Below are 6,000 nucleotides of genomic sequence, written 5' to 3'. Positions count from 1 at the left end.
ATTTTCAAATCCCCAAGTAAGGAAAAGTTATTTTTATTAAATATTAAAAATAAAGTTAGATGTCCTGGATTTCCTGCACTTGCCTGGATTACAGGCCAGGTCCCCAGGAGGAGGTGCAGAAGAGACAACCAAACACTGACATTTCTCTCCCTCTCTTTCTCCCTCCCTTCCTCTCTGTCTAACAATAAATAAATAAAATAAAAACAAAGTTCCTTATTCACAGCATATTATATAGGATATAATAACAAAGAAGGCAGATATTATTTAAAGTCATATTAAGATTTCAATATTTAAATTTAGAAAAGCAAACAGAAAACACCCAAGTACAGCAATAAAAAAAAAAAGAATTTTTTTAAAATGAGGAAAGTCTAAGGGACCACAGGGACAACATCAAGTGCAACAACATCCACATCCTAGAGGTACCAGAAAGAGAAGAGAGAAAGGGTCTGAGAACGTGCATGAAGAAATAATGGCTTAAAACTTTCCAAACCTAGTGAAAGAAAAAGACACACAAGTTCAGGAAGTACAGAGAATCCCAATCAAGATGAACCCAAAGACGCTCACACCAAAACATCATAATTAAAATGCCAAAGTTTAAAGATAAAAACATCTTAAGAGCACAAAGAGAAAGGCAATTATCTACAGGGAGTTCCGATAAGGCTCCAGCTAATTTCTCCACAAACACTTCAGGCCAGAAGGGATTGGTATGAAATATTCAAAGTGATGAAAAGCAAGGACCTACAACCAAGACTACTATATCCAGACTTGAGAGGGAAGATGGTGGCATGGTAGGAGGGAGCAGATTCTACTTTCCCCTACACAGGGGAGAAAAACCTAGATGATCTACAGAGGAACAGAGCAAACAACCAACAGTACCACAGCATATATAAAAATAGGAGATCAAAATTGTAGCAGACATTGAAAAACCAGATGGTAAGGAGAGTGCTTCAGGACAATAAGGGCCCAGGGATCAGTGCGGGGACCAGGGAGGTTGCAGCCCCAGGCCCAATGCTCCAGGGTCTGCCTCAGGGCACTCTGGAGAGAGCTGGGTCAACCGCTCCCTCCCCAGCCAAACAAGGATTGAGCAGAACTGGGGAAGGCCTGGTAGCTTTTGAAGGCACAGAGAGGGGAGTGAAGATTGAGTGGCAATCACACAGGGGCTGTGAGCACCCGTGCATACCCCTGGGAATAGTGTGTGGTCAAGCTTGTGAGACCAAGGACAACCTGGATACACACCCGCACATGCAACCCAGGGAGAGTGTGTTTTGTGGAAGACCCGGAGTCCAGAGCAGTGAACTTGGAAAGGCGCGGGCAATCCACAGGACCCCCAGAGCCCACAGCCATGAACCTCAGGTAGGCATGCGAGGTCCCCAGGATCCCGGGAGCCCACAGCCGTGAACTTGGGAGAGTGTGCTTAGGAGGGCCTGGATCCCACACCCAGAGCCCTGCAGAGAGGCACCAGGCTGACTCTCGGGACAATGTGTGGCAAGACCTGGGGAAAGTAAACACAAGGCTGACTGAGTGCTGAACTGGAAGGGAGAAAAGCAATACAAATCGCCCCTCAGCCTGCTGAAGTCAGCAAGACCAGAAAAACCAGTTTGGCCAGATTGAAACCAACAAGAGATTTTTTTGTTTGATTGTTTGATTTTTTTTTAAGTAACATTTTATTTTTTAATTCTTATTATTTTATATCTCTCAATTACTATTCCTTCTCTTTCCTTTCTAGTGTCATTCCATCTTCTTTTCTTTCCAATTCTATCTCTTCAACCTTCGATGTTCTGTTTTTCCTTCTTTTTTTCTTTTCTTTTTTTGAGCCTGCAAGTTATTGCAAATTTGTATTATCATTTTTTCATTATTCTTACATCTTTTATTTCAATAGTATTATGGTATTGCTCTTCTTTCTGTATAGTCTTCTTTGCTTGGCTGGATATATTACATCGTTTGACAGGTTTCACCTGTTATCTCATTTACAGTGTATTGCTAATTTACTGTCCTTCATTTGTGCTCCACTAGTACACTGTTACAGGTTCTATACTCCCTATTCTTGATATCGAGATCTCATAGATTCTGTCATATGATTGTTGCTCTAATATTACTGTAAATAATAGTTATTCCACACAATTGTAAATACCACACAACACATCCAGATCTTAGCTCACTTCACGGTTTTCTGAACTCTATTAATGTAGTGGTTAACTCCATTCTCTCAGACACTACACCTATTTATTATCCTTTACTCTCACCTTACCCCAGAATCTGACCTCCCACAACCTCATTGCTTTATAGATCCAACTCACAATCCGTCCCTCCCCAACAAGAGTCTTATCTTCCTTCTATCCTTTCTAAAAAGTGGCTAGTTGAGTGGAAAATCACAATTAACAATATACATGGCCAAAGGATCTCCTATCTCTTCTCTACTGGCTGCTACTGTAAATATCATAGAATACTATCTTGCTGTCTCAAATGATTTTGCCTCACCCCCCCTCCAAATGATCACAAAAAAGAATAGGGGCAAGCTGTGAACACCAGGATACCTAAAGTAGACTGCACCACTGAATCTCACAGGTACTCTACCACAGAAGTTCACACTATAAGCCCAGGGAACCAGAAGAGATAAATTTAAGAAACAGAGGCTAACAAGAAGAGTCTCACAAAAATGAGAAGACAAAGAAACAATCCCAAAATAAAGGAAAAGGAGGAAGCCTCAGAAATAACGCTAAATGAAATAGAGGCAACTCAACTAACAGATATTGGAGTTCAAAGAAACGATCATAAGGAAGCTCCACGAGCTCACAATGAGCTACCAGAAACTACAGAGAAACTACAATGACTCACTGCAAAATGTATCAACATAAAAAAGGAAATAGAAACTATCAACAAGGGCCAAGGGGAAATGAAGAATACAATTTCTGAACTGAAGAACACAGTAGAAGGAATCAAAAGCAGGATCAATGAAGCAGAAGATCAGATTAGCGAATTGGAAGACAAAGTAGAAACCAACAACCAGAAAGAGCAAGAAAAGGGAAAACGGCTCAGAAAGTTTGAAGAAGGATTAAGAGAAATACAGGACAATATGAAACGTAATAATATATGTATCATAGAGATACCAGAAGGAGAAAAAGAGCAAGGGATAGAAAACTTATTTGAAAAAGTAATGATGGAAAACTTCCCTAATTTTATGAGAGAAAAACTAACACAAATCCAAGAAACACAGGGAGTCCCAATCAAGAGGAAAACAAAGAGGCCCACCTCAAGACACATCTTAATTAAAATGGCAAAATTTCAGGACAAACAGACAATCTTAAAGGAAGGGAGAAACAGGAAGTAACATACAAGGGAGCCCCAATAAGGCTAACAGCCAACTTCTCAATGAAAATGCTCAGAAGAGAATGGCAAAAATATTCCAAGTAATGAGAATGAGAGGTCTGCAACCAAGGCTACTTTACCCAGAAAGGCTCTCAATCAAGATAGAAGGCCAAATAAGAAGCTTCCCAGACAAAGGAAGTCTAAAAAAAATACACCTCCACCAAAGCAGCTCTGCAAGAGATGCTAAAGGGACTGCTTTAAGGAAAGGAAGGAAAAGGAGAGAGAGACAGAGACACAGAGAGAGAGAGAGACGAGAGAGAGAGAGAAACAGAGGTACATAAATAGCAATAAATAAGTACCTATCAATAATAACCTTAAATGTAAATGGACTAAATGCTCTAATCAAAAGACATAGAATAGTTGAATGGATAAGAAAGCATGACCAACACATATGCTGTCTACTAGAGACCCACCTCAGGATAAAAGACTTACACAGGCTGAAAGTGAAGGGCTGGAAACAAATTTTCCAACCAAACGGACAGGAAAAAAAGCCAGGGTACCAATACTCATATCAGATGAAATAGACCTCAAAAAAAGGGCCATAAAGAGAGGCCCACAAGGTCACTTCATAATACTCACTGGAAGGATCCCGCAAGAAGACATAAACATTGTAAATATATAGGCACCCAACATAGGAACACCCAAATACATAAAGAAAATCTTAGAGGACTTCAAGAAAGATATTGACAGCAACACAATTATACTAGGGGATTTTAACACTCCACTGTCAAAAATGGACAGATCTTCCAGAAAAAAAATATCAACAAGGATATTCTGGCATTCAGCAATCCCCTAGATGAAATGAGCTTAACCGATATATATAGAGAGAGCCCTCCATGCCAAAGAAGCTAAATACACATTATTTTCAAATGCACATGGAATATTTTCAAAGATAGACCAAATGATAGGACACAAAGCAAGCCTCAACAAATAAAGAAAATTGAAATCATACCAAGCACTTTCTCAGATCGCAATGGACTGAAACTAGAAACCAACCCTAAGGGAAAAAACCCAAAACACTCAAAATCATGGAGATTGAATAGCATGCTATTAAACAATGAATGGGTCAAGAATGAAATTAGGGAAGAAATCAAATGGTTTCTGGAAACAAATGAAAATGAACTCACAATAACACAAAACTTATGGGACACAGCAAAGGTAGTCCTGAGAGGAAAGTTCACAGTGATACAGGCTTACCTAAAAAAGATAGAAACATTTCAAACAAACCACCTAACCCTACATGCAAATGACCTCAAGGAACAACAAAGACAGCCCAGAGCAAGAAAAAAAGGAAATAACCAAGACTGGAGGAGAATTAAATGACATAGAGACTAAGAGCACAAGTCTAAGAATCAATGAATCCAGGAGCTGGTTCTTTGAAAAGATAAACAACATCAACAAGCCTTTAAGCAGACTCATCGAGAAAAAAAGAGAGAGGACTCAGAAAAACAAACAGAAATGAAACAGGAGAGATTACAACTGATACGACAGAAATACAAAGAATATAAGAAATTACTATGAAGAACTGTATGCCAAGAAATTTGAAAACCTAGGTGGAAGGGACAAATTTCTAGAAAAATAGAGTCTTCCAAAACTCAATGAAGAAGAAGCAGGAAGCTTGAAGAGACCAATAACAGCAGATGAAATTGAAGCAGTAATCACAAAACTCCTGACATGCAAAAGCCCTGGACCAGATGGTTCACAGGAGAATTCTTAAAAGCATTTAAGGAAGAGCTAACCCATATCCTTCACAGACTATTCCAAAAAATCCAAAATGATGGAAGATTCCCAAAACCTTTTTATGAAGCCAGCATCATCCAATCCCAAAACCAGATAAAGACACAACGAAGACAGAAAACTTCAAGCCAATACTGCTCATGAACATAGATGCTAAATTCCTGACCAAAATATTGCTCAACTGCATTCAACAATACATTAAAAATATCATACACCATGACCAAGCGGGATTCATCCCAGGGATGCAAGGATGGTACAATATTCACAAATCAGAAAATGTAATACATCACATAAACAAAACCAAAGACAAAAATCACATGATCGTATCAATAGTTGCAGAAAAAGCACTTGATAAGGTACAGCACCTATTTATGATAAAAAACACTCAGCAAAGTGGGAAGAGAGGGAGCATTTCTCAACATAATAAAGGCCATATACCAAAGACCTAAGGCCAACATCATACTCAATGGGCAAAAACTAAAAACTTTTCCACCAAGATAAGCAACAAGACAAGGTTGTCCACTTTCATCATGTCTATTGAATATAGTATTGCCAGTTTTAGCCACAGCGATCAGACAGGAAAAGGAAATAAAAGGCATCCAAATCAGAAAGGAGGAAACAAAACTGTCACTCTTTGTAGATGATATGATTGTGTACATAGAAAATCCTATAGACTCAGCCAAAAAACTGCTTGACCTAATAAATGAATTTGGAAAAACAGCAGGATATGAAGTCAATATCCAGAAATCAAAGGCATTTTTGTACACCAACAATGAAACAGCACAAGCAGAAATCAAGACAAATATCCCATTCAATATAGCAAAAAGAAAAATAAATTACCTAGGAATAAACCTAACCAAAGAAGTAAAAGGCTTGTATTCAGAAAGCTACACAACA

The sequence above is a fragment of the Phyllostomus hastatus genome, unplaced genomic scaffold (assembly GCF_019186645.2).
Source record: "Phyllostomus hastatus isolate PE091 unplaced genomic scaffold, TTU_PhHast_1.1 phas_scaffold_28, whole genome shotgun sequence".
NCBI lineage: Eukaryota > Metazoa > Chordata > Mammalia > Chiroptera > Phyllostomidae > Phyllostomus > Phyllostomus hastatus.
This window is presented reverse-complemented; position numbering follows the sequence as displayed.